The following is a 13,075-nucleotide window of genomic DNA, read 5'->3' as shown; positions in this document are numbered from 1 at the left end:
TTGCCCAGAGAAAGCAGCAATTCCCCCCAGTCCAGAGGGCTCTGCATTGTGCACTTTCCTTTGTCCCTTGAAGGAGCCACTCAAAAAACGTGATTTTGATGTGACAAAAATCCCTCTGGAAGCTTTTCTGCATCCCGTGGGGATGGGAATAATGAGCTGCAGTGCAATCAGAGGATCTGCCTTGCTCCTCCTCTGGCTTGCTCTGCTCACAGCCCCAGCCAAGCACCAGGGATGGAATCCCTGGCATCCAAAAAGTGATCAGTGCAAAAGCCACTGGAAAACTCAGGCCAAAGTCAAGTCGGTGTCACAAGCTGAGGTTCAGTGCAAACAAGTGGGAACCTGGAATTGTAGTTTATAAGCTGTGCTTGGAGTGCAGTTGGAAGGACAGAGCTTGGAGAGGGGGATGGACAGAACTAGAGGGCAATGCCACCCTGAGTGAGGGCACTGGCTGGGACAGGGCAGCCACATGGTCTGTTTTCAGCTGGATTATCATTAATCACCATTTGCCTCCCAAAGAGATGGGTGATTGGAGCCAGGAGCAGCCCAAAGGAGCTGCCAGGTCAGTCATGCCTGAGCTTTGACTTTCCCATTGCTGAACTGTTAAACCAGTGGCACTGGGAGCACTCAGTGGTGACTCCAGCCTGGCAGGTGCTGGGCACCCTCAGGTGACAGGCTGAGTCCAGAAAGCACAGGCTTGCACTCAATTAATGAACCTCAACACTAAATAATCTCCTGTTACCACAGCTGAGGCACGAAGGGATCACCAGACATTGCTCAGAGAGGCCTGGCTGCATTTTTCCCATTGCTTTTTCTCCAGGCTGGGACAGTGGGCATGGATTTCCTGCCATTCCTCTGCCAGCTGAGCAGCTCTGACACCAACACAAGTGTGTGTGCTACGTGAGGGCAGAAATCCAACACCCAGCTGGGTATTACAAAGGAATAAAATGACCTAAAATTGCCTGGTTACCTCTGGCAACCATATGAAGAAGAGAATCAAAGGCACAGAGAGTGGAATTCCAAACTCTGAGCTGCTCTAAAAGCAACTCCTTCCACTTGCAGCTGTCAGAGCAGCTCACAAAGCTGCCTTTATTAGCCATGCCCTTCTTCTTCCTTGGGAAGTGCATTTGGCTTCCTCCCCTTTTCTGGCAGGGAAACTGAGGCACAGTAATACAAAGACTAAGGGTTTTTTTTCAGTCTTGGTGTGGAGAAAAACACAGGGCTGTTTTCTGTGCTCAGTGCCCAGATTACAGGTGGTTAAACTGCTCCAGTCAGGGCTCCTTTGTCCCTAAGGCACCTTCACACCCCAAACCTCCCTCCCCACCACATCCAAACCAGCTCCATCTTCACAGTCCAGCACCTAAAAAGCACCTGGTGGGTTTTGGCTTTCAGAAGTGCCACACAGTGCAGGCACAACACCTTCCTGGGGCCAGCCCTGCCCTGCTGGGAGCAGTGGCAGCAGGACCCGTGGGATCCCAGCCAGCTGACAGGGCACTCAGTGGGAAGAGAACCCTGAGCAGGAGCAGGAATGCTCCTGGAGAACCTTCCTCCCTCCCTCCTCCTCCTCTGCTGCCAGCTCCAGCTCAGGCTGATGTGTGACTCTTCCACATGGGATGCAGCTCCCACATGATGTTGCCACTCCCTTCCAAGTGCCCGTGGTCCTGCCCATGGAGCCTCCCCCAGTGGAGCCCTGGAGGTGCCAGCAGAGCCCACCTGGGAGCCAGCTGGGCCCACCTGCAGCTCTGGGCACCCACAGGCTCCCCCAGACCCAAACCCCTCTTGCCTTGGATGAATCACACCCAAAATTGGAGCACCAGATTCAGAGCAGGACTTTTAGACCTTGTACCTTGTGGTCAACACGTTGAGAGGGCTGAGAGACTTCTGGAAACCCACCCTGGGGCACAAACCCACCCTGAACCACCAGTGCCTGCAGGGGCATAAACCCACCTGCCACCAGCAGAGCCTGCAGGGGCATAAACCCACCTGGCACCAGCAGAGCCTGCAGGGGCATAAACCCACCTGCCACCAGCAGAGCCTGCAGGGCAGGGACACAAACCCACCTGCCACCAGCAGAGTCTGCAGGAGCACAAACCCACCTGGTACCAGCAGAGTCTGCAGGAGCACAAACCCACCTGGTACCAGCAGGGGCACAAACCCACCTTGTACCATCAGTGCCTGTAGGGGCACAAACCCACCTTGCACCAGCTGAGCCTGCAGGGCAGGGACACAAACCCACCTGGCACCATCAGAGCTTGGAGGGGCACAAACCCACCTGGCACCATCAGAGCTTGGAGGGACACAAACCCACCTGGCACCATCAGAGCTTGGAGGGGCACAAACCCACCTGGCACCATCAGAGCTTGGAGGGGCACAAACCCACCTGGCACCATCAGAGCTTGGAGGGGCACAATCCCACCTGGCACCAGCAGAGCCTGCAGGGCAGGGGCACAAACCCACCTGGCACCAGCAGAGCCTGCAGGGCAGGGGCACAAACCAACCTGGCACCAGCAGAGCCTGCAGGGCAGGGGCACAAACCCACCTGGCACCAGCAGAGACTGCAGGGCAGGGGCACAAACCAACCTGGCACCAGCAGAGCCTGCAGGGCAGGGGCACAAACCCACCTGGCACCAGCAGAGCTTGGAGGGGCACAAACCCACCTGGCACCAGCAGAGCCGGCAGGACAGGGGCACAATCCCACCCTGCTCTCAGCAGCAGGAAGGACTGTCAGATGCAGGCAAAGGGCTCATCCATGCCTTGCAGTGACACCTCCTCCACAGGAACATCTTCTGTGGCCAGGCAAAGGGCTGCAGGATGAGCCTGATGTGGTTGGAAGGGAGCCCCGGGCACATCCAGGGCAGAGAGAACCTCATTTACCCTCCCAGAGCATTCAGATCTCTGTTCAACCCAATCCAGGCTGCCACAGGCCCTACACTACATGTCACTGCAGGGATGGTCGGGGTCTCCCTCGGTTAATGCCAAGGGATGGGGGGAAAAGTGGCATTTCCAGAGCTCAGGACAGGAGAGAGGGACTCCTGGATTCTGTTCCTGGTGGGCACAGCAGCCATGGGAGGCTTCAGCACAATCCCTGCTTTGAGTGGTGCTATTGAAATGCTGAGCCAAATGAATCCTTCCCACTCTCACAGGAGTGTTTGGAGAGTTTCATAAATAATAGTGGCAAAATGCTCAGAGAGTCGGGGGCTGTAGGTGTGCAAAGGAGAGGAGCTGCAATTATTATTATTATTATTTTATTATTATTATTATTATTATTATTATTATTATTATTATTATTATTATTATTATTATCATTATCATTATTATTATTATTATATTGTTATAATTATCATCATCGTTATTATTATTATAATCATCATAGTTATTATTATTTTATTATTATTTTATTATTGTTATTATCATCCTAATCATCGTTATTATTATCGTCATCGTTATTATTATTATTATTTATTATTATATATTATTATTATAATTATATTTATATTTATATTCATTATTGTTGTTGTTATTATTATTTATTATTTATTATTATTATACTATTTTTATTATCATCATCATCGTTATTATTATTATCATCATCATAGTTATTATTATTTTATTATTATTTTATTATTGTTATTATCATCCTAATCATCGTTATTATTATCGTCATCGTTATTATTATTATTATTTATTATTATATATTATTATTATAATTATATTTATATTTATATTCATTATTGTTGTTATTATTATTATTTATTATTTATTATTATTATACTATTTTTATTATCATCATCATCGTTATTATTATCATCATCATAGTTATTATTATTTAATTATTGTTATTATTATCATAATCATCGTTATTATTATTGTTATTATTTATTATTATTTATCACTATTTATAATAATAATAATAATAATAATAATAATAATAATTATTATTATTATTATTATTATTATTATTATTATTATTATTATTATTATTATTATTATTATTATTATATCTGACTGAGTTCTATTTGAGTGAAAACACCGTTTGCCTTGGTGAGACGAGCTCTGCCCTGAACTACACAGGGATATTTGGCCCAGACACGAGTCATTTCTCATCCAAGCCCTTCCTCCAGAGCCAGCAGCAGCCTGACGAGCTCACTGACAGCTGGCAACTCCACCAGCTTTCTCTAGAAATAAAAAAATATGAAAATAAATACGTTTCTTTAAGGATTGGGGGGACTTCAGGTTCCGCATCCACGTCTTCTGCAAGATATTTTATTTCTGGAGGTTTTAACTGCGCCAAGTGCTGATTGTCAGGGGTCACTCTTTAGGTTTTCGGATAGTTTTGAATAATTTATTTGTTATCAGTTGGTAACCTCCCTAAATATCGATCCGAAAGCCTCAGTGCCCTCCAGCATTCACCGTTCTTGCTCCTTTTATTCCCCAGAATAAGCACACCCTGCACGGCTGTCAATGGGAGCAGACAATGCCATGGCAACGCTCCATGGTGACGGTTTCCATGGCAACCACATCCTGCCTTGCCTGCCCTCCCATTCCCGAGGATTTGCATGGCATTTTTCGTGTGCTCCTGGAAATTGCAGGGCACTGGTTTGGGAGACAGGAAAGTGCAGCCAAAGGTCTGTGAGGGTGAGGAGCAGATACAGGATAGAGTTGGAGACGGGAATTCCTCTAAGGAGGAATGAACTGGGCATGAAATCCCAGCTCAGCATCCCAGCTCAGCTGGAAAGGAGGAATTGAGAAGGGAGCAAAGAGCTGCCCTGGATGAGAATTCCTTCCATTAATGCCAACCATTCCTGAAACAAAGCTCTCTGAAAACATGGATGGAGCGTTGAGTGCTCACGTTTCACACACGTGTCACAGCTTAGGGGGGAGAACTGAGGCACAAAAAATGGGACTTGTCTTGTGGAACTCCAAAAAGCAAATAAGGGGCACTCAACAATCCTCACAGTGCTTCATTTCTCTTTCTGTGGGTCAATGGGGAAACTCTGCATTTGGCACCAGGAGGATGGAATCCTGTCTTTCTCATCCTTGGAAAGGCTCCTGGTGTTCCAGTCTGGACCAGGAGACAGTGGCATCAGGGAAAATGCCCCTCCATCAGCCCCTGAGCCTGGGGCCACCTGCTCTCCCCCATCCTCCCCCAGCTCCTCAGCAGTTCATTTGCTCCCTTCAGCTCCTTGGGAGAGGCAGCTCATTCTCTGTGCCTGTGATTTATCCCTTCATCCCTCTCTGGGCTCCCACTGTCCGTGTGGCTGCTCTGGGGGAGGCAGTTCCTGCAGTCCCTGCAGGCTGCAGAGCTCCCACAAAGGGAAAGTCCATGTTCAGCTGGTTCTTTGGGATGTCCATCACTGCTGTGCCTCCAGCTCAGCCCAGAAGTTTTGCTGCAGCTGGACTGGGTGCCTTGGAATATCATATTCCATGGGCTGGGAGTTGGGAGCAGCAGCCTGGGTGCCAGAGCTGCATCTTCCCCCCTGGCAACGGCTCAGTGGTGTCAGCACAACCAACTCAGCACTGCCTGGCTGGCTCTGAGCTGGAGCCACTTCCACAGGGCTGGGAACTCCACTTAATGACAGCTGGGACACCTCTGGATGAAGGACACCACGAGCAGATCCCTCGTAGCATCACAGAGATTTCTGAACCCTCCCAGTGCTGACGAGGCAGCAGCAGCAGGAAAGCTGCACACACTGCAAAGCCTGACCTACATTCTGAGCACTTCTGCTGGAAACTGGCACATGTGGTGCTTCTGCTCCCTGCATTTCACATCAGCAGAGCTCCCACGAGCAGGGAATGCACAGCCACCTCCAGGGCTGGCCCTGTCCTGCTGCCACTCAGCGTTAGAAACACCCCAGCAAAGGTTATTTTCTCTTTTTCCACCCCCAAACTGAGGGCTCTGTTGCTGGGGTGGGGGCAGAATGTTTGCCAGGTTTAAAACACCCCAAGACACTTGTGGGCCCACCCAGGACAGGGCAGTGCTGCTTGGGAATCCTCAGTGACTCCCTCTGGCACAAGGGGAATCAGGGATCACTGCACAGGGTGGCACAGACCAGCCTTGTGATGCCAACAGGAAGGAAATTCCCACCACACACCAGTCCAGCTGCCAGTGGAGAAGAGGAGGGCAGAGGTCCTTGCTGAGCCTGGCAGGGAGAGGGTGTTCCCTCACTCAGGGCACCCTGTTTGGGTGCAGGGCACTCACTCATGACTAACCATCCTGCTTGAGCAGGTGAAGGAGAAAAGTCCAATTTTACCAGAAAACGTTGGTTTCCTTCCTGATTTCTGCCTGTATGAGGAATTGGTTTCTGGTGCTGGAATGTGCTGATCCTGGTCCTCACACAACTGCTCCTCTGCCCATCCTGTCTGCACAGATCCCCTGGAGCATCTCCTGGCAGTGCCACAATCCCAGGGATCCCTGCCTGGGCTCCCTGGCAGCATCCCCAGCACCAGAAAACCTGGAGGGGGAAGTTTGCTCAGATGTTTGAGGTCTCTTTGCAGGTCAGCAAAGGGCCCAGAGCCTCCTGCTCCACATGGGAAGTTTGAGGCAGGGACAATAAATGACCCTGTGCTGACACAGCAAGGTGGGAGGGCACTCCCTGCCAGGGCACTGTGGGTTGTGCCCTGAAAGCAAAGCCCACTGAGAAAGCAACCAAAGGTGGGTGAACATGCCAGTCACCCTGGCAGAGGCTCAGAGGAACAGTCCTGGAGCCAGCCTGGTTGTGCAGGGCATGACAGAGAAAATTCCTCACCTTTCCCTCACCCTACATTCCATGGCATCTCACACGTGTGCCCAGTGCCAAGCAAAGCTTCACCCAGCTCCCCAAGCTGGAGCAGGAACTGCCTCTGCCAAACCAGTTGCACTGGTCCAGCCAGTGGGATGACCCCGATCCAGAGATATGCCCAGGAAGGACCAAACTCAGGAGTTCATGCTACACTCACAGGCACAGATGTCTCTTGCAATCCTGGGGTTTTGTGGCCTGGCTCCACCTGCATTACTTGGCACTAAAGGGCACAAGAGGAGTGCACACCAATGGGGTGGAGTCCCACAAAAAATGCCAACCACAGAGCAGGTGTTGCCCTCTGGCTGAGCATCCCATGCCAGCCCAGATAAACTGAGCCAGAGTTGCCACCTCAACCTCTGGAGGTCAAACTGGAGGTTGATAAATTTCTATAAATGAATAAATATATATTTTTTCACTGTACTTTTATGCAAACAACAAACAGGTAAAGCAAGGCCCAAAAAGGAGGAGGAGGAGGAATTTTGGAGGTCTATATTAGCACTGCCCAGAATTCCTTGTCTGTGGAGCTGCATCACTCTGGGGCTCCAGCAGACACTTCCAAACACGTGAACTGTCTAAAAATAAGCACAGAATCCTTTCTGTTTGCTGTGGCTTTTCTCTGGAACAACTAAGTCTCATTTCTCTGGGTCCCCTGTGATCACCTGTTAGCAGAAGCTGCAACTTGAAAAAATATCAGCTATCACACATTAATTATCAGCTCCTCATTTGGCCAGCAAATAAAAGCAGACAGGCTGGATCTTCTGGCACAAGACACTGAGCACACACTCCCCACTCCTGCCACAAACATCATCCTTAACACCAAGCCAGAAGGGCAGGACGTGCAGAATCAGGGTCTGGTGGCTGTAGGTGGGTGATAAATTGCAGAATTGGCTGTTAAATGTCCACATATTAAATGCAAACATTAAATCCCACCCTAAACCTTTACCTGCACAAGTGATGAATTAAACCCTGCAGCTGAAGGCTCCAGACCTTCTCACTGACCTACATCAAACTAGAGGACATCAGGAGGAATTAAAGAGGTTTTTAATTCAAAACCAAATCTGGTTTATGCAAAATCCTGCAGCCTTGCACCTTGTGCAAGGTGTGTGGTGGGAGGGAAACTCAGGGCTGTGATTCACTGGAATTCCACAGAAAAGTTGTTGGGGAAAAGAAAAACCCCTGGCAGTTGTTGTGTGGACTGTGCTACATTCAACCAGAGCTTGTCTGGTCTGTGCTGGTTGGTGCTGTGCAGAAAGCTTTGGTTTCCTCCCAAATCCTCCTTCTCCCCCACACACAGGACCACAGGGCACACACACAGAGTTTCCTGCAGAGCTGTGGCTGAGACCCTGGGCTGGAATGCCAAGGGATGTCAGGGATCCAAAGGAACAGCCAGGGAGAGGCACGTTGGCAACCACAGGAGATGCTGCAAATCCAGAGGGGGGGGCAGGGAAAAGCAGGAGAGAGGCAAGGATGGGGCAGGAAAGGGAAAAGCAGGAGAGAGGCAAGGATGGGGCAGGAAAGGGAAAAGCAGGAGAGAGGCAAGGCTGGGGCAGGAAAGGGAAAAGCAGGAGAGAGGCAAGGCTGGGTCAGGAAAGGGAAAAGCAGGAGAGAGAAAAGGCTGGGGCAGGAAAGGGAAAAGCAGGAGAGAGACAAGGATGGGACAGGAAAGGGAAAAGCAGGAGAGAGGCAAGGCTGGGTCAGGAAAGGGAAAAGCAGGAAAGAGGCAAGGATGGGGCAGGAAAGGGAAAAGCAGGAGAGAGACAAGGCTGGGTCAGGAAAGGGAAAAGCAGGAGAGAGACAAGGATGGGACAGGAAAGGGAAAAGCAGGAGAGAGAAAAGGCTGGGGTAGGAAAGGGAAAAGCAGGAGAGAGACAAGGCTGGGTTGGCAAAGGGAAGGGGAAGGAATCAAGGGCAAAGTGCTCCTCTGCCCCTCCAGGGCAGCCTCTCAGCTCCCACAGAGCTGATGGAACCAGTGGATTGGCACCAGTTGGGCATCCAGTCTCCAGCTCTGCATCCCCACAGCTTTGACACTGAGCCAGGCTGTGCTTCCTGTGCCACACTGTGCATCAGAACTGTGGGCACCGAGTGGGCACCTGGGCTGGCTCTGGACCCTTCTCTGAAGGGGCAGTGGGCACTGTGGTGAGAATGTGCCACTGAGAGCAAGAAGCCAAGGCAGAGTGAGGCAAACGCTGCCACTCCCAACCCAGTGGCAGGTGTCCCTTTGCTGCCCTGGCAGTGACAGATGCCACCCTGGCTGGGCACACCAGCACACACAGCTCTTGTTGGCATCAGCTCTGGAACAGGAGCCCATTCTGGGCCAGGGCATCATCTCCACTGGTTGCTGCTTGTCCTCTGCCCTCGCCGGTGCCTTTGGAGCTCCTGAGCCGCTCGTGGCGCTGCCCATGGAGTGCTGGCACACCCGGGCACGGCCACAATGCCCTGCCTTGTGGCTGCAGCCACAGCAGCACCACTGTGTGCCCCAACACTGGCACTGTGTTCCCCTTGGCAGCCCTTCTCTGGGCTCAGGGAGATTTCCTGACCCTCTGCTAAAGGCTCAGCATCACTGGCATTTTCCTGCTGGGGTTTTGCTGCCCAGCACAGCCCTGGTGCCCATCCAGCCCTGCTGGCACAGGTGGCATTCCCAGCTCTTCCCAGCCCTGAGCCCACAGTGACCCCATTCTGCTGGAAGCACAGGGCCCCCTGATCCTACAGAACCCCCAGATTTCTCCCTTGGGAGCCCCAAAGGGAGTCTGGTTTGCAGGAGGAATGTGGCATCTGGCACTGCTCCCTGTGCCAGCCTTTGGGGAGTATTTTCATGCTCACTGTGCTGGGAAAATCACCTCCCAGAGGGTTTTTTATTGCTCAAACCCTTCCCCTAAGTGCAGAAATGCTGTGATTCAGATAAAACTGGGAGATCCTAAGAATGCTGCTGAGATGAGCAAAATCATCAAAATCGGTGCCCAAATGCCATTGGCATCCCCAGATTTGCACTCTGGATGCAGCAGGGACAGTCAGGACTGTCCAGTCCTACTTGCAGCACCCAGAAACTTCCCATTCCTCACTCCAAGCCTGATTCTACTTTGCCAACATCTGCCAAAGTCAAATGTTTCTCCATTTCCAGACAGAAGGAATTCTTTTACCCCTGAGAGCAGCAACATCCAGGACTAAACTCCCTGGGAAGAAACACTGGGGGCCCTTTCCATGTGCCCCTTCCCTGCCCTGCCCCTCTTTCCACATCTCCTGACACAGGGATCCCTTCCCAACCCCAGAAGGAGCTCTGCCCCTTATCTAAGGCAGAGAGAGCATCTACCACTTTCACTGGATAATCCCTTAATTAGTGAGGCCTCCAAAATAATCCCATTGAACAGTTCACAGGCAGCACAGTTAAAACAAAGCCTGCCACAGATCCCAGGGAAATGGCCAGTCTGTCACTGCTGGCTGTCACTGTTTTAGCTGATTAGTTCCCTTTTAGATCTGCTAAAACAGGTTGTGCCCAACCCTCCCAGCCTTTCCCCAGCACTGATGGACCTTTGATTAATAAAGCACAGATTGTTGGACTTCCAGGCCAGAAGATATTTCCAAGCTGGCACCCAGGACCAGCTTGCAAGGAAAATCATTCCCATGCCAGCAGCTCCATCCTCCCTGTGCAGGCTGAGGGGGCAGGATGGGGATTAAGACATTATTAGCTTGGCCTCTTGGAGGAGAGTGGGAAGAAATGTTGTTACTGATTCATGAAGGCAGATAAGGAAACAATTGCTCTGCTTATGCAGCGTGGTTGGGAGGCAGGGAGATGTGTGTGCCCTAAAGCACTGAGAAATGAGCTCTCATCATGTCCTGCATCAACACAGGGTTCAGGGTCCCTGCAGGAATTAACAGGGGGGGGCTGATGCTTTAGCCCTGAGGTTCCAAAAGTGCTCCCTGAAATCAAACTCTTGGGGCTAAAAAAAAAAACCCCCAACCATCCTGTGCTCTGGGGTGCAAAAACAGTTATTCCTTCCCCTTTCTCAGAGCACACCAAGAAATAAATCTGTGCACTGCCCTTTTAACTGCAAACCCTGAGCAGCTCTGGGAGGACAATGTCTGGAAAGGTTTCCTCCCATTGCCAGAAGAAACAAATGCCTTGTGTGAGAGCTGCTGGCTGGGGGAGGAGGGGGCTGGCTTGGGATTGGGCTCCAGACACTTTTCTCTCCCCTCTTCCCACTCCCTGTTCCTCCTCTGATTCACAAGGAAACCACAAAGCAAACTCAGGACTGAATGAGACTCGGGTTTCTGAATGTTCTGGCTTTTTTTAAATTTTTTTTTTTTTTTGTGGACATTCACTTCCTCCCCCTCCAGCCTAAATCTCCTCCTTTTAGAGCAGCCCAAAAAACTCTGCAAAACCTCCACTGATGGAAACAGAGCCAAAATCTGGCCTTGGACTTCATTTCCTCTGCAGAAGCCACTGGGAGTTATACTGATGGACAAAGGGAAATCTTAATGGTCTCATTGGGTCCAACCCTATTGAATTTAAAGCCTTCAAACACCTTTGTGTGAGGACAGACTCAGAGGAGCCAAAGCCCAGAGTCCCTCAGTGCTTTCAGCTGTGCAGAACAGCAGGTGAACGTCTCTGTCTCTCCAGGTTCCTTCTCTCAGAGGCCCCTCCCAAGACACCTTTGTGACCCTCCCAGCAGCATCTTCCCATCACCACCTCACCAGAGGGCTCTGCCTCAGAGCAAACTCCAGCAGAACCAACTGAAGTTACCTTTGCCATTGCTTTTATATCATATTTTATCTCCTCCAGCCTGTGTCTATTCCATAATGGGATTTAAGGGTCTTTTTTTCTAAACTTCACAAGCCACCCACTTATTTCCATAGGGCTTTAAAGTTCCAGCCTTGGCTCATCAGCTCTGAAATGAGATTAATTCCCTATTCTAACAAAGACTTGTGGGAAGAACTCTGTTAATGCTTCTTTACAAGGTCTGGGTGATACAACTGAGGGACTAATCTGAGTGGAAAGGCTGAAAAAAATCTCCTGCAAAGCTCTGGATGGAACTGGGGGGGTTTAACCAAGGCTTCCTTTTCCTGGGAAACAGGTTCTGCTGCTGAGGGCTGAGTGGGAGTGATCACACATCAAAGGCTCTGCTTATGCAACCACAGGGCCAGGAGCAGCTCAGGCTGGGAAGGCACAGAATCCAGGAGGTGTCACATCCCATGGAGACCCACCTGGGAATTTTCTGCAGGAAAAACAAAAGTGTTTTCTCCAAGAATTCTTTGGCATTGGGGAGTGCTGGTTTATTAGAGTGAAACATTTCCTGAGATAGGGTTGAGATGGGGAATATCCCACTCTGGAAGGAGAAGATGGATCAAGATGTTGTGCTTCCATCCCTTTGGAGCTCTTTGACTTGGAAGTTTCAGGATAAGATCTGAACCCAGCTGGAAATGGAGTGAGAGTTTGCAAGTGAAAAATGACTTTGGAGTTTCATAGAAAGATGAAGATTAGAAAGGACCTTTAAGGTCATGAAGTCCAACCATCAAGCACCACCAAATCATGTCCTCAAGTGCCACCTCCACATGTTTTTGGAACACTTCCAGGGGTGGTGTCCCTGGGCAGGCTGTTCCAATGCTTTACAACCCTTTCCATGAAAAACCAGCTCCTAATATCTAATCTAAACCTCTCCTGCCACAACTTGAGGACATTTCCTCTCCTTGTTTTCATACCACAGGAGTTTCTCTGACCAACTTTGAAGGTCATACCACTTCTGAAATTAAAATTGGGGGGGAAAAAAAAAGCAAGCAATCCCTCAAACCTGAATTCCCAGCTCCAAGAAAACTCAACCCTGCCCTGGGAACTGGAACCTGTCACACTGAGGGGCTGATGAGTGATGTGTGGAACAGGAGCTGGCAAAGCATAAGGGAGATTTCACATCCTTCCTGCCATGAATGGGAGAACCAGGAGCTCTGCCTGGTCCTCACTCACTCCTTTTGTGTGCAGGGCTATTAATATCCCAACAGGACTAGCCAAGCCATGGGCTAAAGCTTTTGTGTTTGGGCTACTATTTAATGCTTACAAAATACACCCACAGGTCACACCCACAGGAAGGTCAGGAAAGAAAGGGATGGTGTTTGGTGGCATTATTTGTATTTGTAGCTGCATTTTCCAGGTGTGCTGAAAACACAGATTGGATGGATGGATTGTCACAGAAGGAGAGTGAGTTTAAGGCAATTAAAGAGTGAGAGGAGCAGAGGCACAGCCAAGGAAATGTTAGCCAAGGAAACCATAAGGTCAACACTCAAAGCAAGAATGAAATGGATCCACCTGATCC

At 50.0% G+C, this 13,075-nt stretch overlaps 1 protein-coding gene across 1 annotated transcript in view; it reads right to left on the bottom strand.

Annotated features, from left to right (window-relative positions):
- ACAP3 (ArfGAP with coiled-coil, ankyrin repeat and PH domains 3) overlaps window positions 1-13,075 on the bottom strand; it is an 86,453-nt gene that overhangs the window by 54,228 nt on the left and 19,150 nt on the right. The window lies entirely within an intron of this gene.

The sequence above is a fragment of the Pithys albifrons genome, chromosome 22 (genome assembly GCF_047495875.1).
Source record: "Pithys albifrons albifrons isolate INPA30051 chromosome 22, PitAlb_v1, whole genome shotgun sequence".
Lineage (NCBI taxonomy): Eukaryota > Metazoa > Chordata > Aves > Passeriformes > Thamnophilidae > Pithys > Pithys albifrons.
The sequence above is the reverse complement of the archived record's forward strand: the minus strand, read 5'-3'. Positions and strand labels throughout refer to the sequence as shown.